A 26,372-nucleotide genomic window follows, 5' to 3' on the forward strand; every position below is an offset into this window, starting at 1 on the left:
GTAAGAGACTTATGTCAGTCGTATCTTAGGCTAATGTCGGCGTATCTAGCTTTCTGAATACAGAAAGTAGATACGCCAGCGCAGATTTGAATTTACGCGGCGTATCTATGGATACGCAGGCGTAAAAACTCTCTGAATCTACCCCAGTATGTTTATGAAGGGCTGGAGAGCAGTAAAATAATGAGTGTCTGCAGGTAACAGTGTACCAGGACCAATATTGTGGCTGTGCTGGCTGTCTCTGCCTGGACAATTCCTAAGGACAAATGCTTTGTCTGTGCTGACAATATCCTTGTGCTGACTATAAACAATATTCCTGCCTGCTGCCTGGATAATTACTGTTGTTGTCGCTAATCACATCCCTGCCTGCTGCCTTGACCAATTTTCTCCTCTGTGGACACTACTAAAACCACAGGTAATACATTTTTTTACCCTTTTCCTCAATAGAATTTAATTTGGGGTGTAATTCTTGGTATGTACATGCTATGTGTTAGAAATATGAAGGTCCTTCAAAAATGATATGTTGTCAGGAAATGATATATGTAATTTATTCTCCTAGAATGCTGGATGGTGCTACTTGGATGTTGGGCCTCTGTATGTGGCCAGGCTGTGTAAAAGTCTCACACATGTGGTTTTGCCATACTCAGGAAGAGTAGCAGAATGTATTTTGGGTTGTAATTTGTTGTATGCATATGCTTTGTGAGAGAAATAACCTGTTAATATGACAATTTTATAAAAAAAGAAAAAAATAAATCTTAATTTTGCAAAGAATTGGGGAAAAAAAACTTTAAAACAAAACTCACCATGCTACTTACTAAATACCTTGGAATGTCTACTTTCCAAAAAGGGGGGATATTAGTTCTTTCCTGACTTGTAATTCCCGGGACACACACAATGATATTATCGGATTTTTCATGCTAATCTCAGATCGAATCTGGTGAGTTTACTAAAGTCACAAAAATTTGCTTACGACAGAATAAAAATTCGGAAGTGATGTCATGTGTTGTAATGCATTTGTATTGTATTTTTGAATCACAGCTGTACTCATTAAACTAAAATCGTACGATCTGGCATTGTACAAAAACTTTTTTCGTTCATGTCTGATCGAATGATATCGGATGAACTGTCCTGATCGACTCTCGAAAGCTCTGTATTAAGGATCATATTATAGTATCGCTATGAAATCTTTCTGATTGTATGTACCAGGCGTTGTCTCAAGAAATGAGAGTACATCAGGTGTGATCAGGTGTGATCAATTTTCAATGATTAGCACCATAGCTTGTAGACTCTATAACTTTCACAAAAAATAAATAATATACACTGATTTGGGTTATTTTTTTACCAAAGATATGTCATAAAATGTGCAACATTTTATGACAGAAACAAAGAAAAAAGATTTTTTCACAACATTTGGGGTCTTTTTTATTTATAGCACAAAAAAAAACAAAAAACCCACTGGTAATTAAATACAGTGGGTGACTGCGATATTGTGTCAATCTCGCTCCCTTTCTCGGCAAGATTGACCACCTACGAGCCCCATCGCGGGAGCCAGTGCCGAGCTGGCTTGCCGCGATGGAGACAAAGCCGTCATAGAAGTGACGGGAGATCCGACTTGGATTCCCGCCAATTCTAGGTGCGGCATTTGGTATGCATTCCTGAGAGCAAAAACTCCACGCCAATTTTTAAATAAAAAACCGACATGGGTTCCCCCCCCGGAGCATACCAGGCCCTTAGGTCTGGTATGGGTTGTAAGGAGACCCCCCTACGCCAAAAAAAATCATGTAGGGGGTCCCCCTACAATCTATACCAGACCCGTATCCAAAGCACGCTACCCGGCCGGCCAGGAAGGGAGTGGGGACGAGCGAGCGCCCCCCCTCGATTTCCCCCTGATTTTAAGGGGAAAAAGTGTGCGTTATACGCCGATAAATACGGTACTTTCATTGGAATAGTTTTTTTTTTTTTTACACTTTAAAAAATGGGTTAACCAATCATGACAGCTGTGATCACTAGTGATCTGTGATTGGCTACAACTAATCACATGGTACAAGGTGCTGTGTTTAGCCCAGGTACCATGTGCTATATGTGGGCCTATCCCAACACAGCTGTTAAAAATGTATTAATTCATAAAAGCTTTGTTAACATTGTGATCCTAAACCCGGAGAAGACACATTATGCACAATTACATCATCCTGCCTGCACGTTCCGCCATGTCACAGTATATGTACTGTGGCGGGTTGGCAAGTGGTTAAAAGGCAAGAACGATTCTTCATAAACCTACGCTGTTTACTAGTAATGATACTATTGCTGTTAGGCTAGCTGGTATGTACAGTAGTTACCAGCCATTTATTTCAGCCCTTTTCTAAATATTGGTAATATTCGCCAATCAGCTGGTACCAATCCAATCAGTAAGCTATATTAAAAATTATGAATCTGGCTATGACATAACTAAGTTATTTAAGGACTCCCGGATGTAAGCTATCTGGTTCTGGTGATTTATTCACATAGGTCTCTGTCAGTCACAAGGGTGAATTTAATATAATGTTATTAATATTACTGTTGTGTTTATCACACCCCTCCTTTTTTCTGTATTTTAGACTCCAACTTAAAAAAAAATTATAAAGCGAGAAAAGGATACATATTTTTCCACTGATTACAGTTAGAAAACAAGAAAAGATTACATATTTTATAATTAATTTCTACCAGCACAGTGATTGATCAAGTTAACCAATGGGGAATACATAAATAAACAAATACATCTTTTGTATATAAAGTGCCTCCTAAGCGTTTTAAGCCCTCATTCACACCTGACTCATGTTTCAGCGATTATGAAAATGGGTCCCGCACTACTTTTTACCTATTTCATTGTGATTTGTATAGACTTCTGTTAAATTAAGTTGCACACCGCAATAAATTGGCAGTGCAAATTGCACTGTGTGGCTTAAATATACTGTATATCAGTACTCTATATTTGGATGAAGACCTAAGAAATTAGATGATCTTACAAATGGGTTATTCTAACTTTCTAATTTTAATTACCTATTTGCATGTCAGCTTGGAGATTTCTGAAGAACAGAAAAAAATACTCCATCTTTATCATCATCATCCATTCTGAAAAAAAAAAGAAAAGAAAATTACAGCATATAAATAAGATAAAAAATTATATGAGGACGTTTAGACTTTTTCACATTGCCTGCAAGAAAATATTTTTACCAACAAAATCATAATCTCCTGCTTGCACATCTGTGTTTACACAAATGCAAGTGCATGTGTGTTTGAATAAGTGTAAAATCTCATACACACATGTCCTTGCTCAAGTAGTGTATGTTTTGATACTAGGATTGCTAAAAACACCCTCCTAAAAAAAATACCTATTAAATGGTGGTACGTGCTTTGGAGAAGCCCCTCGTGTACTTAATATCTGATGCTGCGTACACATTTTTTAAAATGGTCATTAAAAACGACCGTGTGTAGGCTCCAGAGCATTTTTCTCAACGTGAAAAATGGCCATTAAAAATTTAGAACATGTTTTAAATTTAAGTCTAATTCTATGTTCATTCCATACGGCTGTGTACTTTCGCAATTTGTACAATCATTTGGTCTCATTCTGCGAGATAGCTCGCTTCATATGGGATGTCTTAAGACCTTGTCTATTCCATAGAAAGTGCACAGACTTGGGTCACTGTCATGATGGCTTTTGAAATGTCTGGACACACTATGGTTTAGGGAACCCTTTTTTAATAGTGGCATAATGTTCATTAATTCTTATTTTAAGTCACCTCAAGTGATCAGAGGTTTAATCTTAAACTGTTCCTTGGTTACAGTGGACTGAAAATGCGTAGTCTTTTTAGGGCCTCCAGATTTTCTTGTAGTTTTGCAGGCTTTACAACTTGTGCAATGATAAAACCCAGATCCATCCAAAAACGTGAGAGGTTTCTTAGGAGGGTCTGGTACATTGCGGGCTATTCTATTTTTCAATCCCGGCGCCCTCCTATAAATAAACCTAGGTTTAGAAGAAATGGTGGATTGTAGATCTTTGTCTTTCAACAATATGGGCCAAAAATGGCTTCCACTTGTCTATATTGTCTGTGAAACCCTGATACAAAGGCGACTTCACCTCCAAATTCCTTCTTAGGTTTGGCAATCAACAAAGTTTGTCTATCCATTGCAGACACTTGGGACAACACCTGGTTCAGTGTTTTCAAAAGATACCCCTTTTCTATGAATTTTCCAGTCAAAATTTTGGCATGGTGCATAAAATCATCATTGTTTGCTCATTTGCACCTGAGCCACATAAATTGTCCATTGGAGACAGCCCCTATCCACTGAGGGTGATGGCAACTGTGTGTGGGCACAAAACCATTCCTGTCAGTGGCTTTGGAATATGTTTTGGTCTCAAAGATATTTCCTTTTTTGCCAACAGTAAGGTCCAAATAGTTGACAGCAGTGTAGCTAGACTCCTCTGTAAACTTGAGGCCATACTTATTGGCATTCATTTGTGCCAGAAATGTTTCTAAACTTGCTTATGTGCCCTCTCAAAAAAGGATCACATCATCTATATACCTCCTATAAAATGAGAGTGACTGGTTCCTGTTTTTAAAGATGGTTTCCATTTGTTCAATACAACATTAGCCAAACTTGGGGCATAACGAGCCCCCATGGCCACACCTCCAGTTTGATTATAATACTGGGTATTGGCCCAGAAAAATTGTTTCCTATGGCCAATTGCAGGCCCAGGATCAGATATTTTATCTGGAATTTTTTTATTTTAGATTCTTTCACTAGAGCCCACCTAAGTGCCTCAAGGGCATCTTTGTGGTGAATGTTGGTGTATAAAGACTCTATGTCTATCGTTACCATGAGTGTGGTCTCAGTGGCAACGGTCTGCTGGAGTGCTACTATTAGATCCCTACTGTCTTTCAGGTAGGAGGGACTTTGGGAGACTAGTGGTTTAAATAAACCATCCAAATTTTCGCCCATCTAGAAAAGAGGGATTCAATCCCACTAATAATGGGTCGGCCTGGGGGCAGTTCTTTGTTTTTGTGTATTTTTGGCACTATGTATAGGACTGGAACTTTAGGGGCATGGATGGTCAGATATTCAGCTTCTTTCTGATTTAGAATTTGATTGTCTAACCCCTCATCTATCCAATTTTTAAATTGTACTTTCAATTAGACATGTGCGATTATTCATAACGAATGGATTTTCGTACAAATTTTTTAGTATTCGTACATTCGGATCAATTCGAACATCCGAATAGCTGAAAGTACTAAACTATGAAAATTACAGAATTACAAATAAGCAAAATAACGAACAAGGGAAAATACGAACGTATGATTGGACAAACTTACTAAAATATGAAACACCGAAACAGCAAAAGAGCAAAAATGACCTCTATAACGAACGATTTGCATTCCGTATTTTAAATCATTTGTCTGTTAGTAATTTTGTATATTCATATTTTCATTCGTATGTTCGTATTTTCATTTGTGTGTTTTGTAAATCCGTTTCTTTGTCTGTTCGTAAATTTGTGTACTCGAATCGTCCTTTCGAATGGGCAATGGGTAGTGTAGATAGTGAGTGATGTATCTTACTTAATATCTTAGCCGATCAGCTTATCTTTTTTGTGCTGAGTCACATTGGACAGTGTAAAGCCTCATACACACGATCAGACTTCAAACAAACTTTTCCGTGGATTTTTGTCAGAAGGGAATTGGCCGTACTTTTGTTGCCGAAAAGTTTGTCCGTTTGCAGAGCGAACATTTGTCCGATGAAAACTGAAAAAGGTGTCCGATGGAGCATACACAGGGTCGGAATAAGAAAAAAACGGGTCCGAATAGGAAAACTTGCGTCTTACGAAATTACAAATCTTGACGAATCTACGAAACGAGACAAAACGAAACAAAAAAAAATCTTTTTTGCTGTGCACGTGTCTACTTTCAATCATGCTGTTGGATCTCCATTTATTTGTTGATAAGTGGCTTTATCTTTGAGTAAACTTTGCATTTCTTTATAGTAATATTCTCTGGTCAATATCACTAGCCCTCCCCTTGTCAGCTGGTCTGACAACAATTTGTTTGTTTTCTTCTATTAATTGTATTCCTTGCCATATACGTTGGTTTGAGGTATGTTGTGAAATTTCCATATCACACACCTCATCTTGTACCATGTTCCTAAAGACTTCTATATGGTGGTTCACCCCCTTTTTTGGGTTGAAGACAGAATCTTTCCTCAACCCACTGTGTAAAAAGGGGGGGGGGTCAGGACTCTTCGTAGGCATATTTAATAGAGTGTCATGCTAGCCCCCTCCCTTGGACTACAGGAGAGTCAGGATGCTCTCAACATTGCAGATGGAGAAAGGAGTGTGTTAGTGGGCATCCTGACTCTCCTGTAGTCCAAGGGAGGGGGCGAGCATGACACTCCACACCAGGGAGAAAACCTCACATTACTGTGTGGAGTTACAGACAGAACAACAGGAAGTGAGGATTTCTCAGAAGAAATAAGGACATTTAAAAGCAAAATCGAAGGATGAGGTAAGTGAAGGAGGACTGCACTAAGGTAAAGGAAGCTATTTAGGGGAAAAAAATGTACCTTTACAACCCCTTTAAATTTTGTGGGTGTGTTGTTCTTTCATTATTTTTCTCTTGTTTTTTTTTTAACCTTTTAAGAATGCCTCTCTATCTTAGCATAACAAGCGTCACAAACTACTGTACATATGGTTAAACAATGGATAAACAAGTGTGTCAAATAAAATAATTGTATCATTAATATACATAACCCTTAACATATTTTGTCATATCTGGCCCCCTGTGATTCATTTTGAAGGATCTGTATTTAAGCTCTTCTATAATTAAAATTATCATAGCTCTTTTTTGTAGGAGATGAGAAATCTGGAAAATGTAAAATAAAGTTTAAAACTCAACCTGCTGGTATAAAACTACTATACCTTTGATGAAACATTGCTGTCCCCCTGAACCTCCAATATTTTTGCTGCTAGAGACCCTTAGATAAAATCCATAATCTTCACTCCTTCTTCAACCCCCAGGATCTATCCTTTCTTCCTTCATCTCCCTCTTAATCGCTCTGTTACTTAATTCTCCTCATACCCCGTGCTTTTCATTCCACTCCTCTTGCTTCTTCTTCCCCCTTATTTCCCCTTTCTCTTATTTCTCTGCTCGCTTAGCCCCCGTTACTTACAGACTACCCTATAAGGGGGCAGCCTGTCCTTACGATAGTATGAACAGGACGACAGATGCGCCCAACTGCACTCCCAAACTACATTACTTACCAGGTCTAGATTAGCCTATCAGGTTCCCCCCAAACAGTCAAGTCCAATACCCCTACTTGCACTCCCCCTATGTTACCCTTGTGTTTAGCTGTCATGAGAGTTGGTTCCTCCCCCTCTACCCCTTCCATGCATGACAGAGTTAACTATAACTCCCTTTACAGTGTTAAATTACAATCTCCACATGTTTATTACCTTTGCTTTCACTGCGTTTCTTACTATATTGTTGTGGGCAATGCTGTATCTTGGCCTAGGCCAACAAGGCCTAGGGCAGCACTTTGCAGGGGGCAGCATGAAAAGAGTTCCCGCAGGCTTGCATTCCACTTTTAGTGTAGCGCCAGTCTTAGGAAGTGAACTGGACCACAAGACAAATCCGTCTGGCACTCCCAGAAAAGCAGCCGCACTGCTACCGGTATGATAGGGATGCTGCAGACACAAGGGACACTGACATGGTCACCTATACCTGGCAGGTAGGTAGTAGGACTTTCCTGCAATCCTTTGCTTGTGTCAGTTTTACATATTAAGGAATCTTAATTTTATTTCTGTTGATTGCTGATGAGAAAAATAAACAGCTTTATTTGTTCCTGCCCCCAATCCTTCCTTTCCTCACTGCCTGGACCACATACCTTCATTAGTGTGCTACATTCTTTCTGCTGTACCACTGGCATGGTTATATTCTCTTAGTCCTCCATAAATTTTGCAGAAATTTGTGCTTAAAGTAGAGCTATAGGCAACACTTTTTGTTTTCATTTTGGATTGAGTAAGGGGTGGTTATAGCCCCTTTTATTATTTTTTTTAACATTTCCTGCCCCATAGCCAAACTGGAAGTGAGAAGAAATCTCTGTAGATTAAGGGATTTCAGGGCAGGTCTTAAACAGGAAGGGGTGTGACCTTGACAGGAAGGGGTGGGTCATATTTAAATTAGGCATTGCACAAGCTTAGTCAGGCCTAGGGCAGCACAAAACCTAAATACACCTCTGATTGTGGGCTGTGTCCCTACAAAGTTGGTGTGCATTTGTGCACATGGTATTTCACCTCTCCCCTTTGGGGTTATTCTGTAAAAGTTACTATGTTCAGATGTTACTTTTTGTTATTTTCTGTGCCAATAAAATATTTGTACAAGAAAAACCACTATACATTTCCTTTAATAGACATGGGTGTCTGGCTCTGCATCCTCTTTTCATTTCTTTCATTCCAGTGGAGAGATGTTTCTACTCCTGGTGAATTTCTCATGATGTAAAAAAAAATGAAAAACCAACAACACTTTGGGACATCATTATTATTTTTTTTCTGACTCAGAGAACACTAACCGGAGACATAATCAATTTTGCGTTCATATGCTGTCTCCATCCTGGTTTGCATCATGGTAGGAAATTACTTTTTTAGCTTTGTTTGTTATGTCATAATATGTTTATAGACATATTAAGCCGATATGGCCACAGAATGGCAAAGTACAATAAGTGCAAAAATGTACATAGTAATAAAACCACAAGTGCCCCTACCCAAGTCCACTAACCCCAACCCCCCCCCTCACCCCCCCCCCTACCCAAACCCTCCCCTTTCTCTCTGGACCTCAGTCTCGTAACTTATCAACCTTTACTAAAATGCGCTTCCTAACCTATACCATCTGAACTAGATAACTCTGTGATGACTTATAATCCACCCAGTTCTGCCATTTCACTTTAAATCACCCTTCTCCTTCCTCACCCATAAACTTAAGCTGTTCAATATAATAAATGTCGTTTATTTTTTCAAGGCAATTCCTCATTGTTAGACTCTCCGGTTCTTTCCACTGTTTAGGGATCAGGCTCTTTGCTGCATTCAGGATATGGGGGAGCAAAGTTCTCATATATTGTTTACTAGTCATGTTTGTCCCGTGGAACAAACACACCCACGGGTCGACTGCTATTTTAATTCCAGTAATTTCCTTGATTACTGATACAACTTTATGCCAATATCTACTGATTTTGGGGCACGTCCACCAAAGGTGTGACATGGTTCTGGGTTCCGTACATCACCTCCAACAGAGCCTGGAAGTCTCCCCTTGGAATCGATGTGCAATATCCGAGGTGATATACCATCGTGATATACTGTACATTTAAAATTCATTTCTATCATCCCACAGTTAGTTGATGTGATATGCACCATCTTCAATTGGGACATCATTATAATAACGTTATAATAAAGTGGTAAGTGAAGTGAAATAACATCTATTAAAGAAAGCTAGATAAACTTTGTGTAAAGACGAGATGACACTCAATATGGTATTGTCAATTCATACCATACCTTATTGTACTATGTCACACAAGATTCTTCTAAAATGGAGGTATACTTCCTGCAGATACATAAATAATATTAAATATGCCTGAAGATACAAAATATATTGTTTTAAAACTATATAGGACATTTAGGCTTGTACTTTATTGATTGGATTGCCTTCCTCAAATAGCATGTATTACAGCGCAAAAACTGCCACACCACTTTAAAGTGATATTAAAAGTTTGTTTTAAAAAATAAAAATAAATAACAAACATGTCATACTCACATGCTCTGTGCAGTGGTTTTCCACAGAGCAATCCTCCTCTTCTTGGGTCCCCCATCAACTCCTGCTGCTGCCTCAGCCAGAGTCCCTGGAGAGCCAAGGCTTGCGTGCACATCGCTGTATTGAGATGGAGCTCAGGTAAGTAGTATGGGGGCCTCTGCACAGAGAAGGTTTTTTACCATCATGCATAAAATACATGAAGGTAAAAAACATTGAGTCTTTAGAACCATTGTAAATCAAAATTATTGTATATTCATGATCAAGTTCATTATTTATTTATTTATTTGTTTGTTTTCAAAGATAATCTGAAACTGAATGGCCAATACTGTAAACTCATCAAAAAACAAAAGTGAATCCAGAAAATCTATCTATCTATCTATCTATCTATCTATCTATCTATCTATCTATCTATCTATCTATCTATCTATCTATCTATCTATCTGTAAATGTTATGACTGAGACTTACCTGTCTCCTTTCATTGCTCAAGTGATGTTCAGGCCAAAGAACTTTTCCTTTACTTCTTGATCTCACAAGAGACCCAGGCAACCCATGCTCCGCTGGGGTTTTTTGCCTTCCTCTGGATCAACTGTGGGTATGGAGTTGGGTGTATAGGATTTTACTGTGTTTTTTATTTTGTTTTTTTGTTTTTTGTGGTGGAACTGGATGGACTTGTGTCTTTTTTCAACCTGACTAACTATGTAAACCAGCGGAAGCCATTGGCTACTGCTGCTGTCAGTGAAACTTCTGTGATTAGGTATCAGGGGCAGGGCTTACATGCAATGTGTGTATATAAACACACACTGTCCATATCTGGAGCACGCACGCATGGGTGCCTCTATAGCAAACAGCTTCCTAAGAAGGCACTTGTAGGTAGAAAGAGCAGTGGGGACCGCTATGTGCAACACCTTTGCACAGAACAGGTAAGTAAAACATATTTTTATTATTTTAACCACTTGACGTACACGCTATAGCCGAAAGACAGCTATGTACATCCTCCCGTTATCGTGCAGGGGGTGCGGGCGCGGCTTGCTCTATGATCGCTCAGTTCTTCGGCTGATCACAGAGCAGGGTAAAGGGCCAATCACAGAGGGCCCTTTAGCACGTGATCAGCTTTCAGACAATAATAGCTGATCACGGAAGTAAACAGAAGCCACTTATCGACTTCTGTTAGAGGGACATCGGTCCCCTAAGGCCTCGTACACACGATGGGACATGTCCGAAGAAAACGGTCCGCGGACTGTTTTCATCGGACATGTCCGCTGGCGGATTTTGGTCTGATGGCTGTACACACCATCAGACCAAATTTCCCGTGGACAGCGAACGCGGTGACGTGGCCGCGCCGTCGCCGCGACGATGACGCAGCGAGGTGCTTGACCCTGGAAGGTCAATGCTTCCACGCATGCGTCGAATCACTTCGACGCATGCGAGGGCTTTCGGCCGAGCGGACATGTCCGGTGAGTCGTACAGACGTCCGAACATGTCCGACGGACAGGCTTCCAGCGGACATGTTTCTTAGCATGCTAAGAAACATTTGTCCGCTGGAAACCTGTCCGATCCGCCGGAAAATTGTACGGTCGGCGGACCAGTTTCAGCAGACATGTTCGGTCGTGTGTACGAGGCCTAAGTGCTAACCAGTTATGCTAATCAGTGCCCTCCAGTGCAGCAAATCTGTGCCCACCAGTGTCATCTATCAGTGCCCATCAGTACTGCTAATCAGTGCCTACCAGTGCCCATCAGTGATGCTAATCAGTGCCCATCAGTGCCTCCTGATCAATGTCCATCAGTGCCATCTGCTTTCGAGTTCTATGATCCCGGGCAGTAGGTGATAGTAAAGTTAAAGCATGTAAAAAAGAGGGACCACAAAGCTTGCCAGGAAGTAAGGTGGGTGATAGCCTGTACCTCAGCAACGTCAACTGTGAAACTTGAATCATACATTATATATCCTAAAGGGGAGCTTCTCAAACATGAAACGTACACTTGGAAAGTTTGGCATACAATGAATGCTCAGAGATAGGGATGAGCCGAACACCCCAGCGTTCAGTTCGCACCAGAACCTTCGATTGGACCAAACGTTCGCGCGAACATTTAGAACCCCATCGACGTCAATAGGACTCGAACGTTCGAATTCAAAAGTGCTAATTTTAAAGCCCCATATGCAAGTTATTGTCGGAAAACGTCTTTGAGAACCCGGGTCTTGCCCCAGGGAACATGTATCAATGGAAAAAAGTTTTTAAAACAGTCGTTTTTTCTGAAGCAGTGATTTTAATGATGCAGCATCATTAAAAACACTGCTCCTCTCACAACAGTTTCAAGACCTTGTTGGAAGCAACCCTTGAAAGGCGCACTAGAGGTCACCAAACCTCTCAGGTCACTGGGGGTCTACTGGGAAGGCAGTTGGTAGCGATTCCACCCCCTTCTCACATGTCTCCCCTGTTCTGCCTCCCTCATCTTCTACTCTCCCCTCTCCCTCACTTTGCTCTTCTCTTTGCTCTACCCCTCTCTCCTGTCCCCCCTTTCCCTTTTTTTTTTATTTCTTTTTCTTTTTTTTTTTGTTTTTGTTTGGTCTTATGTTGCAAAATATGGGTGGTCGATCCCCGACATAGTTGTCGGGCACTACTTTTGCTTGTTCCATGTACCTTAGCACTTACAAAAGCCGTATTGAGTACCTTGACTGGCATTTTCTTACCCTTGCATAGGTTCAACAGGCCTGTAGTATACTGCACTATGTCCTTCTAGAGTGATGATTCCCTGCCATTTCTGGGTTCTTTATGTGACCCCCCCTTTTTTGCTTTTTATTTTTATTTTGATTTTACTGGCGTGACCTGGGGGCAGTATCTTAGGGCTTGTTCGTTCCTGAATATTGAATCTTATGCTTTCCCTTATGCTGATATGTACTCATACCTTTTGCTGTATGTTCTATAGTGCTATGTATACAATCTATAAAAATTTCAAGAAAAAAATTTGTGAAAACAAAAAAAACACTGCTCCAGAAAAAACAACAATTTTTAAAAAAAAATTCCTTTGATACATGTTCCCTGGGGCAAGACCCGGGTTCTCAAAGACGTTTTTACAGGCATAATATATGCACCCAGCAGGTACAATATTTAAAGGAATTTTTCATTTGTACCTGCTGGGTGTCTATAGTATGCCTGTGTAGCTTTATGGTGCACACTGCAGAGGACACACACCACGTCAGAATACTGCAGCTAGCACAATCAACTACCTGCCAGTAAATTAGGAAGAACTGATCTAGTTAAGTACAGTGTATAAATATATGTACAACACCTGGGAAGTATATATATCCTCTACACACTGTAACATTAACTGACTGACCTGCCTGCCTGCTCTATCTACCTAGAAAAAATGACACTCTCTCTCTCTGACTGATCTCTAACCAGCACGCAATGCCGCAGTGAATTATGGGCCGTGTCGCTTCACTCGAATTTGGTGCGAACTTACGTTCGACTCGAACACGAAGCTCATCCCTACTCAGAGAGCTTGGTTAGAACAGCACAGACATGATTGCGGTGTTCATCAAGAGAGGAGAAACAGATCAAAATGTTGCCCAGATAGACCAGGATAAACCAACCAAGAAACTCACAGAAAATGTAATTGAAAAACTCTTGGCAGATGGCTGGAACATTATGTAGACCAAATGGCATCACCAAGTACTAAACATTGTTACATACTGTATGAGTTTATGTGAAATCTCCATTAACAGATGTAAATAATATTGTAATTATGAATATATTTAAGTTAGAGTTTGATCAGTGTGGGTGTGTAATATGCCCATTTTCTGAAGATAAATTGGAATTGTTTGATCTGAACTGAAGCTGCCAAGAGAAATATTCAATGAATTACTATAGTATGCTAAAAGGCTTGACAATAGGCTGATCGTTTTTTTTCAGACAATTCTGGGCCAGGTTAGTTTATTATGGAGCCAACTCCATATATCCACATTTAAAGAATCTCTTTGTTTAGATATACCATGTGGGTGTCCATCCTTCCAGGAATTAATAACTTCATTTAGATATGCAATGAGGGTGACCATCCTTTCACAAATGCAAAACTTAACCTATGGAGACCCTGTTTAACATTTGCATACATAATTGTCTTTACAAAAAGGTTGCGTACCTGTGCATACAGAATGCTCTTTCTAAGGGGTTGAGTCATGTTATCAAAAGGGTATTTTAAATATCCAATCATGAAAAGGATAAGTCAGATTTGAATTAGGAAATTCATATGCCCACCAATCAGTACCACTCCAGACAAGCCTATGGAAGAGAGGCCTAAAACAAAACACACACTTGTGGGAGAGATTAGGGAGAAGTTAGGAGAGAGAAGGCAGGGCAGGCAGCTGGCAAGCGTAATCAGTAAACAGTCCAAAGTCAGGAAAGGGAATGGGCAGACAAAATCCTGTGTACAATCCAAATTCAACGCTGGCACCAATCTGGAAGAATACAAGTACAAGGCAGAGGTCAGCTACAAGGGAAACCAAGATAGGTTAACAGGCAGGGACAAACAAGGCATGTCTTGTAGTGAGCTGGGAAGCAAACACTATCAAAAGCAAACAGCTCTGCGCTTGTGATGTTCAAATAGAGCACCACAGCTGCGTAACTTATATGGGCAAACAAAGCCTGAGCTGGCTGATGCCTAGCAACCCAATCACTTTCCCGGAGAGGCTCATAGCTGCCGGTCAATCAGAGCAGGAGGGCTGTCAGGCAGGAGGAGGAGAGTGGCTGTTAATTGCAAAGGAATAACAGCCACAGTGCTCTTAACAGCTTTTAAATAGGTTTTGAATGAACAAGGGTTAAATTATACAGTTTCAGAAAGATAAAAACTGTTTATGATAAAGAACATTTTTTTTTTTTTTCCGAGTCATGTCTTTTGAGTGAAAAATGCGAGAAACTATGGCCCAGATTCACAGAGATCGGCGTATCTCTGTGCGGGCGTAACATATCTAATTTACGTTACGCCGCCGCAAGTTTTTCAGGCAAGTGCTTTATTCACAAAGCACTTGCGTGTAAAGTTGCGGCGGGGTAACGTAAATCACCCGGTGGAATTCAAATTCGGCGGGTAGGGGGCGTGTATCATTTAAATGATGCGCGTTCCCGCGCCGAACGAACTGCGCATGCGCCGTCCCTAAAATATCCCAGCGTGCATTGCTCTAAATGACGTCGCAAGGACGTCATTGGTTTTGACGTGGACGTAAATTACGTCCAGCACCATTCACGGACAAATTACGCAAACAATGTAATTTTATACATTTTTGATGCGGGAACGACGGCCATACTTAACATTGACTGCGCCTCATAGACCCGGGAAAAGCCTAACGTAAACGTCGTAACTTTACTGCGTCGGCCGCGCGTACGTTCGGGAATTCGCGTATCTAGCTAATGTGCATACTCGACTGGGAAATCGACGAAAGCGCCACCTAGCGGGCCAAAAAAAATTGCAGTTAAGATCAGACAGCGTAAGAGACTTACGCCTGTCGGATCTACTGAATATCTATGCGTAACTGATTCTATGAATCAGTCGCATAGATACGACGGCGCTAGGCAGAGATGCGCCGTCGTATCTCTTTTGTGAATCTGGGCCTATTTTTTTTTTCCAAATAGTGTAAATCTTAGTGAATCACAATATTGCAAATTCAAGGCCCCCTTTTCATTAGAAACTTCAATGTAGGGAATTCATAGTGATGTTATTGCATTTTCTTTTTACAAATTTTTACTGTGGTGGCAGAGGCTCACTTGTTCTGGGAGGACGTCATATGACGTTGTCTCATGCTCGCCACGCTTGCGAGCCTGTGGGGGCACACAGAGTGGCGAACGGTGGCATGCTGTGTCTCTAGGACATGGCCCATTCCCAATCTTGTAATGATGATCTGGCTCTTTACCCATATGATCACTTGCAAACAAGGAAATTACAGTTATCGAATTTCCTCTCCACACAGCGTGTAAGGAGGGAAGAGTCGATCAGTGGCCCTTATTATCAGTGCAGACCCAACAGTGTCCAGCAGCGATGGCAGTCAGTGTCCATCAGTGATGCCAGTCAGTGCTCAGCAGTGGTACCAATCAGTGCCCATTAGCAATGCCAATCAATGCTCACCATCAATGCCAGTCAGTGCTGCCTTTCAGTGCCCCTTAGTGCCTGCTCATCAGTGCCATCAATCAGTGCCCATCAGTGCCGTCTATCCCTGTCACCTATCAGTGCTCAGTGCCCATCAGTGCCACCTATCAGTGTCCAACAGTGCTGCCTATCAGTGTTCATCAGTGCTGCATATCAGTGCTGCCTATCAGTGCCCATAAGTGCTGCATATTAGTGCCTCCTCATCAGTGCCCTTCGTGCTGTCTCATCAGTGCCCATCAGTGCAGCCTTATCAGCACATATCAGTGAAGGAGAAAAATTACTTATTTACAAAATTTTATAACAGAAACTAAGAAAAACTTTATTTATTTTTTCAAACTTATCAGCCATTTTTCGTTTTTTTTAACCAAAAATTTAAAAACCCAGTGATGAATAAATATCACCAAAAGAAAGCTCTATCTGTCTCAAAAAAATGATAAAAATGTCATTTTGGTACAGCATTGCATGACTACACAATTGTCATTCAAAGTGTTACAGCGCTGAAAGCTGAAAATTGGCCTGGGCAGGAAGGGGGTGAAAGAGCTCTGTATTGAAGTGGTTAATGTTTGCACGTATCAAAAAGTCTCAACATTTCTTCTTATAGTTATTGCCAGCAAGAAAAAAAGTGATTACTAAAGAAATTACCTGAATTTGTGTTCTATGAATGTAACATCTGCTATAAGAATTGCACTGTAATAGCTTTCTTTGGTAAATGTCATTAATAGCATTGTCAGAAACTGCAGTGGTTTAAATTATAGAGCAACCAACATGTATTAATCACATTCACTTTTCATTATTATTCCACTGTATACTATACCTCATGTATCCTGTTTTGAAACCTCAGCAATTGTTATATGGTGCCATGTTCTTTATTGTCTAAAAGAAAGAAAAAGGACAGTAGGAAGACAAACAAAAAATATACACAGGAGTTTAAACTGTAAAAATATATCACTTAAAACACAATTTCATTAAAATGTAAAGTTTAATATATATATATATATAGGGCCAGATTCTGATACATTTACTTTGCTCCACGGCAGCGTAACCTATCCCATTCACTTTACACTGCCGCAGGTTTACAGCGTAAGTGCCTGATTCTCAAAACACTTACCTGTAAACTTGCGGCGGTGTAACGTAAATGCGCTCGGCGTAAGCCCGCCCCATTCAAATGGGGCGGGCACCATTTAAATTAGGCGTGTTCCCGCGCCGAACGTACTGCGCATGCCCCGACGTGCATTGCGCTAAATTATGTCGCACGGACGTAATTTGTTTAGACGTTTACGTAAATGGCGTCCAGCGCCATTCACGGACGACTTACGCAAACGACGTGGTTTTTTTAAATTTCGACGCGGGAACGACGGCCATACTTAACATGGCTTAAAACAACTACAGTAGGGCTCAGCCCTAATTTTACGTGGTGTAACTCAACGGAAACAACGTAAAGTTAGATCGACGGGCAGCGCGGATGTTCGGGGATCGCCGTAACTATTCATTTGCATATTCTACGCCGACCGCAAAGGCCTCGCCACCTAGCGGCTGGCCTAGAATTGCATCCTTAAGATCCGACAGTGTAATTCAATTACACCTGTCGGATCTTAGGGCTAGCTATGCGTAACTGATTCTATGAATCAGTCACATAGTTAGGATGGCCGGAACACAGAGATACGACGGCGTATCAGGAGATACGCCGTCATATCTCTTTTGTGAATCTGGCCCATATATACTGTATACATTCTTTAAAGTAGTTGTAAAACTGAAAAATAAATAAGTAAATAAAAAATCCTGTAAGGGCCGTTTCTTCAGTGCGCATGTGCTGATGACGTTGGCGCAAGCATATATGGTAAATATCTCCTAAACGGTGCAGGTTCAGGAGATATTTACAGTACTTGGAGGTAAGCCTTATTATAGGCTTACCTCTAGGTACAAGTGGTGTAACAGGGTTTACAACCACTTTAATGTGATGCAATATCAAGAATTCCCAGAGCAGTATGAGTTAACTAAATCAGCTGTGCTGTCTAGCAATAGGTCTGCAGAATTTCCTATTATGCAGGTTCTGTCTGTCAGACTAAAGTGGGATACACACTATACAATTTGCTTTAGATTTTTTACTTTAGATTTACCAAAACCATATACTATGAGGTCACATATAATCAGTGTGTAAGCAATCAGGGAGGCACTTGCACTAGATGATGCTTTTAAGGTAAATCTAAAGGAAATTGAAAAACAAAAGTTGTACAGTGTGTGTCCGGCTTAAGTCACCTGTCTGTCAAACTAAGCCATCTGATAAGTGATGAATCACGCCTGTGTGGACTTCTTTACTCAGATGACATTTTTACAACATTGCAATAAATAGCACAATGGTTACAATAAATGGTAACATTTGTAAAAAGCAACCTAGAGCTTCACCCTCTGGCTAGACAGAAGATAACATAATTATGAGGGGAGAACTTTTTTTATTGACAAACTGAAATATGACAAAAGCTCTGATAAAAACTAAAACAAAAAGAAAGTTTTGTGCTGTCAGTGAGGATGCACATCAGATACACGCATAGCCCAAGGTTGAACCATGTGTGCCTGGTATTAATATGAGCATCAGTGGTGATACAAATGTATGTATATATATACTCAAAAATGAATTAAAAATGCAACAAACATTCAAGTGCAGTTCACCACATATGACAGATGTGACACTGATCAACAAACTGAATATACATGTAAACATAAGTCCCAGTCCATCTGATGGATGGGTGGATATCACAGAAATATTCAAAAATTGAAAAATAAATAAATAAAGTCCCATTGAGTGAGGAAAGTCCTTAGTTAAACAGCTGATTGTACACCCGTGCACACTTCCAAAAATGTAAAGCCTCGTTATCCCAAGATAGGGCTGCTGTGAATCCGCCACCTTTAGTCAAAGAACCTGCTTACCAGAGACACAGGTCCTCATGGACCAAATACAGCAACTTTAAGCGTGCAACCAGTTCACTTTAAGAGCAAATTGCAAAAAGCCTTGAGAAGAGAAATTTCCGTCACCCAATGGAAGAAGGTTTGCATACTCGCACATAAATGCTCTATTAGCACGAGACTTCCAAAAATGTCCTACAGATTACTCACGCACTGATATGACACCCCTGGCAGATGACATAGTTGGTACCCAAATACTAGTAATCTTTGCTGGAGATGTAAAGGTGAAGTCGGTACTATGTTACACACCTGGTGGCACTGCCCTCTGATTGCCAGCTATTGGGGAAAAATATGTAATATTATCCAAAAAAATACAGGCACGCATATAAGGCTGAATGCTGAAACATTTCAAACAATCACACATTTACTTATTCCAGCAAAGATCCTGATACCTAGGGCCAGATTCACAAATGAGATACAACGGTGTTTCTCCTGATACGCCGTTGTATCTCTGTTTCTATCTATGCGACTGATTCATAGAATCAGTTACGCATAGATAGCCAGAAGATCCGACAGGTGTAATTGTTTTACACTGTCGGATCTTAGGATGCAGTACCGCGGCCGCCGCTGGGGGGAGTTTGCGTCGTAAACCAGCGTCGGGTATGCAAATTAGGAGTTACGGCCGATCCACGACGGTTTTTCGCGTTCGCTACGTCGCCGCTAGTATAGTTTCCCGTCGCTAAGTTACACTTTTTTTTGGTGCCTTAACTTTAGTCAGCAAGTGTATTGCTGTCTAAAGTATGGCCGTCGTTCCCGCATCAAAATTTAAAAATCAATGTCGTTTGCGTAAGCCGTCCGGGAATACGGAAGTACGCTACGCGCGTCGCCGTTCAAAAAAATGACGTCACGGTGCACAAAGCACGGCGGGAGTTAGGAAACGGAGCATGCGCAGTAGGTCCGGCGCGGGAGCGCGCCTAATTTAAATAGCACACGCCCATTTGAATTGGCCCGCCTTGCGCCGGGAAAGGTTTAGCACTGGGAAACACTTTTTGAATGATAAAAAGTGAATTTTATACAAATCTATATTGATCGGGCCAAAATTAGGGACAAATGAGGAGGAATGATATGCACTCATCTACATAAGTTCTGATGTCTCATAATCTGTCCTTGGTTTGGTCTTTCATATTTTGTCTATTTTTATATGTATTGCAATACCCCATTGATACTGTGGGGTTGATTTACTAAAGGCAAATAGACTGTGCATTTTGCAAAGTTCAGTTGCACTCTGCAAGGGCAGTTTCTCCAGAGCTTAACAAATGAGCAGAAGCTCTTTTGACTCACATCATCCAATCACAAGCAAGTAAAAATGCTGTTTTTTGTATTTTCTCTGCGCATGATTGGGTATTCTTTTCAAGGTGAAACTTTACCTTATTTACTAATCTCTGGAGCAACTGCACTCGCAGAGTCTATTTGCCTTTAGTAAATCAACCCCTGTATCTTGTCCTTTGTATTTTGTGTACTTACAAAAATGTGTTCAATTAAAAACATATTGTGTAAAAAAAAAAAAAGTAAACATTTTCCTCAACAAATAATCTGAATGGCTTTACATTTAGAAAGGCAAATAGTTAGTGTGACAAAAAGATAGCATGACTAAATAATGAATATTTTGTCATGGCTAAAAGGGGAATTTTATTTTTCTGACTAAGTCATCCTTAGTCAGGTCTATGTTACATGCAAAAACCCTATAGAGTGCCGGATCAGCATGTAATATACTACTCAGTAACACTAATTTACTAAAGGAGGTATTTGAGTCGCATTTTTACAATTTCTTGACCACCTATCAATGGCACTAAAACTTCTTAAAGTAGGGAGCAGATGGAGGTGTTGTACACATTGTCAGCATAGCCTCGCATTATGACGAGGCAAAAATAATTCTGCATGCAGAGGTCAGTAGGCATTTACACTTTGCAAGTGCCTCCATACACTTCTATTGGATCAAGCCACAAGCATACAGTACTGGAAACTCACTTTGATTTTTTTTTCAAAATTGTCGCTCTTTGTTTGTTTATTGTGCAAAAAAACAAAAAAAACAAAGTGATCAAATACCACAAAAAGAAAGCTCTATGTGTGGGAGAAAAAGGACGTCAATTTTGTTTGGGTACAGCATTGCACGACCGCGCAATTGTCATTTAAAGTGACGCAGTGCCGTATCACATAAAATGGCCTGGTCATTAGGGGAGTAAATCCTTCCGGGGGTGAGGTGGTTAGGCTTCACACTAGCATGCCTAAAGGGTTGAATTTTGAATGGGACCCGAAGCAATTACGTTATATGAATAATACCGTATTTTCCGGCGTATAAGACGACTTTTTGGATGAAAAAAAATGCATCCAAAGTCAGGGGTCGTCTTATACGCCGGTGACAGTCTCAGTCTGCTGCGAGCGTCCATGATTTAAAAGCCGTGCCTTCTTCTCAGACTGTCCTGTGATAGGCGGAACACAAATGTTCCCAGCAGCGCCTCAGTTCTGTGTTCCTCCTATCACGGATGCCTTCTCATCCTCGGAAGAGAGGGCGTCCGTGATAGGCGGAACACTGAACAGGCCCTGCTGGGAAAATTTGTGTTCCACCTATCACAGGACAGTCTGAGAAGAAGGTGTGGCTTTTAAATCATGGACGCCCGCAGCAGACGGAGACTATCATCGGCTTGGAAGTCAGAATCTGCAAAACGTGAGTGATGGCACTGTTGGCACAGTGGGGGAAAGTGATGGCACAGTGGGGGGAAAGTGATGGCACAGTGGGGGCAAGTGATGGCACAGTGGGGGCAAGTGATGGCACAGTGGGGGAAAGTGATTGCACAGTGGAGGCAAGTGAAGGCACAGTGGGGGCAAGTGGTGGCACAGTGGGGGCAAGTGATGGCACAGTGGGGGCAAGTGATGGCACAGTGGGGGCATGTAATGTAATGGCACAGTGAGGCATGTAATATAATGTAATGGCACAGTGAGATTTGAAAAAAGACTGTTTCTGTCAGCGGTTCTGGCTACCCCTCAGCTTCCAGAAAGACTAGTAGGAAGGGGGTAGTCTTATATGGCGAGTATATCCCAAAACCAACATTTTTCCTGGAAAATTAGGGGTCGTCTTATACGCCCAGTCATCTTATATGCTGGCAAATATGGTAGATTTTTTATCTTGATTTCTGGTATTGGTTCCTTAATTTAAATAATTGTATACCCAAAGGGATGAGCTTTAAATGGGATCTGATGTATTGTTATGAATAATGATTGGTGAGTAGAGTCAGAGACAGGCTTTTTTAGCATGCTCCATGGTTGTAGATGGTGAGAGATGTAGGTCTAAAGCAGCACTGTGATTTTGGTATTTCTTAGTTGCATCAAATTTTGTTGGTAATTTGCTTGAATGTCCCTCTATATGTTTTGAAAGAGATGAAAATAATGTCACTCAGGTTTGTTACCATACAGAAGCTAGGGGTTTTGTCATTAGTGATGGTAGTATGGCAGTGGAGCAAAGTTAGAGGTGGGGGGAAACGTGATTGAGTTGTGGGCCATTGTGAAAGGCGAGGGATATGCAGTACACTCGAAAATGGGATTGACACTGAATTTACATTAGGGGACATTATTTACATATTTTTCCCAATAATTTAATTTTACATTCTGAAGTTGTCTTTATTTACTAATGTACCTTGGGGTGGCAGATATCTTGGATTGTAAACAAAAAAAATAATGAAAGGGTCTTCCAGAATTCAATAAGTCTCCTGCCCAAACCCCCACATTCTCTTTGGAGGACAGGATGTAGGAACATTGGAAGAAGGTGTTATGAAAGGGGGAAGTGACTTTGCCAACCCCCTTTGCAAAGTACCCCTTATTTTGAAAGGCATGTGGCCTAATGTTGTTCATAATAGGTGGGGCTCCCTTTCCTGACCACCAATGCCTTGGATAAGGATCTGGTTAAAACATTAAGGGGAACCCCACACATTTATTCCATTGTTTTAGGCAGTGGGGACACATTATTGGGGAGCCAGTGATTGTGATTGACAGTGGACAATGTAATTAACTGGTTTATAATTAGTATTTTTTTATATGTTTTTGTATATTTATAATACCCCAGTTTTGTATTCTCACATAATAGGAGCAGGTACTCCTCCCATTCCTGGTTTACACTTGCATCTATCCCCTACCCATCTCCCAGCACATCCCTTTCTCTTCACCCCTTCGTACCTCCCAGAACCACGCCATTTTAAAGAATTCCACAGCAACAATAGATTCCCTGTCCAGCAATAATAGACCCCCAGCAGGAATTTTAAAAAAGCAGCAGCACCAATAAATCCCCCAGCAGCATAAATAAATCCCCCAACAACATCAATAGATCCCACTGCAGCAACAATAAATCCCCCAGCATCTTTTTTTACAGGCATTTTAAAATCTGCAGTTTTGGCTATAAAACTACTAAAAAGCCCCATAGCATTATATATTTATGAATGCTGAGAACCTAGAGAATAAATATATGGTAGCTATATTTTTTTATGTTGCACAATGCTTGCTGTTTATCAAACCTATATTTTTAGGGGGAAAAAGCACTAAAATTAATTTTATTACACACAAACATAATGCATTCCCCATTATTCTGTAGGAAATATGTCAAGCCTCAAAACTGCATATCCACAAAAAGGTGAAAATGTACAGTTCAAAGTTATCAACCGGTGGTATATTGGTATAAATACTTTTACAGTCTTTGGTTTTAAATGAAACCTAAAATTATTGCTTTCACTCTGACTTTTACACAGATAAATAAAAAAGGTTTTCCTATTTTTATTATTGTTTCTATCATTTAATTTTTTTTTTTTTACTTTTTTCTTCATTTTTCTAACATTTACCAAGGTCTCCACGTGATAGCATAGGGCAGGTGACAGGTTCTCCTTTTGTATTCCCTGCCCTTCACTGTAACTAATGAAGCATAGATCATGCTTCAATAACTGTTCCCTTATCTTATCTCACTCGCTCACCATCCTGATGGCATTTGGCATGGTCCCGAGAAGAGCGTGAGAATCATGAAATTGGGGGGTGGGGGGCAAACCACCAGAACTGAAAAGTGATCATACACCACCCAGATCACTTTTACAATAAAGCCAATCTTCATAAATTTAGGCCAAAATGTATTCTGCTACATTTCTTTGGTGAAAATAACCCAAATTAGTGTTTATTATTTAGTCTGTAGGAAAGTTATAGAGCCCATAAACTATGGTATACAGTATATACAGTAATACCTTGGATTGCAAGCATATTTCCTTCTGGAAACATGCTTGTAATCCAAAGCACTCTTATGTCAAAGCAAATTCCTCCATAAGAAATAATAATGGAAACTCAGATGATTCATTCCACAACCATTTATTCATACGTTCTTCTGTTTATATGTATATGATGGGAAAGGAAAAAGGGATCTACATTTAACCATACTGCTACACTTAGAGGTACCTCTCCTCTCTTTTTTATACATTGTAGCTCCTGCTGGATTTTGCTTCTAATCCCTTTGTGGAGGCTTCCATTTGTGGGTGGACATTTTATGGTTACATAACATTGCTATCTTGCAATATTGCAATCTTTTAATATGGACTATAAACAGAAAAAAAAGAAACAAGGTAGTGTTTGGGACTTTGAGTAAGACAGTGGCTATAGACGGCCAATGTCTCAAATCCCTAGTAATTGTATATGATGGGAAAGGAAAAGGGCAACATGGAGGGATAAGGAAATAATATGTAACAAGGTATAATAGCAAGGTAAGTGAGGGACTATGGATGAGACAGCGGCCGAAAAAACTAAGCCATGGTCTCTAGCCCTAATACTTATAAGTAAGGTACCTGGGAAGGGGACAAAGGGAGAAGGGAGGGAGAGGTAGTAAGGGCGGGGAAATGGGGATTGCGGGACTTTAAAATGAAACACACCACCGGAATATAATGAATCAATTGGTGAATTAAAATGTATTGAATACATCAGAGCATAACAAGCAGTTATCATTTCTAACTATAGATACTGTACACATATTACCAGGCATGATTGGTAAATCATATAATAAATAATATAAAACCTGATTGTACCTATGATGAAACATGATATACATTGCTATACCCAAGTAATAGTACATAATAGAACAGAGAGACATATAACGACATACTGTAGATGTCTAGAAGCATGATGAACATGATAATGATTTGTCAGGGTAGGAATTCATTGATTCATAATTCTCAGAGATAGACCACATGTGGTGTTAGATGGTTACTGTGACAAAACATCGGTATAAAGCTCATATAAAGCTTGATGCGTTTCGTAGATAAACTTCCACTCATCAGGAGCGAGTATGACCTGGGTGTATCTGTAAGTATAAAAGTAAAATGCGCTAAATGGTAATTTAGTACATATATGATCAAAGGAAGGGATGTGAAATAAAGTCCCAATCCTCTTACCTATGGGTAGGTTCACCATTAGATAGATTGTGGCCAACAATCTTGGCATCTAGGATAGCAATGTTATGTAACCATAAAATGTCCACCCACAAATGGAAGCCTCCACAAAGGGATTAGAAGCAAAATCCAGCAGGAGCTACAATGTATAAAAAAAAATCCAGCAGGAGCTACAATGTATAAAAATGAGAGGAGAGGTACCTCTAAGTGTAGCAGTATGGTTAAATGTAGATCCCTTTTACACTGAGGCGCGCAAGAACTTCCCACAAGGGGCGTGGACATGAGTGAATGAGGACGTGTGTCCCTGCAGCTCCTCGCTGAAGGACCTTACTGCTCCTTACACCGGGGATATTTAGCCACCCAGAGCTGCAAGTGTGATGTCTTACCCCATGTCACAAACTACGGTGAACGAGAGTGAACAACTGCGGTTAAGGAAAGATTTCAATGCACGTCTGTATGCCAAGTGATTATCAGTATTGATAATCACTTGGCAAAAAAAGGTATAACGAACATGTTCAGTATTTTAGGGCGGAAGCCCGTATACAAATAACAACGAATGTCAAGCATGTAGCATATCAAAATACTGTATGCAATTAGCAATTTACTTAAGATATGCAACTTTAAATTAATTGATTTGAGAGTGTATGTCCCTTTAAGATATTCCACAGCGGTCAGCTGAAGGCACACTAAGTAATCCCAAGCAGCACGATAGTATTAAATAAGCCAGATTTAAATACAGTACTTTGTAAAGGCTATATGTGAAGCAGGTGATTCTAGAGCAGTATAAGTAATGTAGTGATGCTACTTATCCGTTTGCAGAGGATGAGTGTTGTCCAATAAGCAGAGTATCATAGCAACAATGGGATTCTGTAGTGCAGGGTCTCCTGGAGGAAGATATCTTAGGGTGTCCCCAGCAATGGCAGTATGCATGGCAGCGCAGATTACACCCCTACCAAGCCACGGGGCTCCGCATAAGCCACCCGTGGCCCCATAAACAACTTCTTTAGTGACAGACGGCAGCCGCGTGATGAACGATCCAAGATGGCGTCGGGCCGG

At 40.5% G+C, this 26,372-nt stretch overlaps 1 protein-coding gene across 1 annotated transcript in view; it reads right to left on the reverse strand.

Moving 5' to 3' along the window:
- The window catches only part of LOC120927009 (potassium voltage-gated channel subfamily A member 10-like), a 202,264-nt gene that overhangs the window by 8,584 nt on the left and 167,308 nt on the right, over positions 1-26,372 (reverse strand). Inside the window, exons 2-4 of the mRNA XM_040337398.1 lie at positions 16,766-16,824; positions 9,566-9,614; positions 3,034-3,105 (exon numbers count right to left, since the gene is read on the reverse strand). The gene's annotated coding sequence lies outside the window, so the exon portion shown is untranslated. The remainder of the gene's footprint in view (positions 1-3,033; positions 3,106-9,565; positions 9,615-16,765; positions 16,825-26,372) is intronic.

The sequence above is a fragment of the Rana temporaria genome, chromosome 2 (genome assembly GCF_905171775.1).
Source record: "Rana temporaria chromosome 2, aRanTem1.1, whole genome shotgun sequence".
Taxonomy (NCBI): Eukaryota; Metazoa; Chordata; class Amphibia; order Anura; family Ranidae; genus Rana; species Rana temporaria.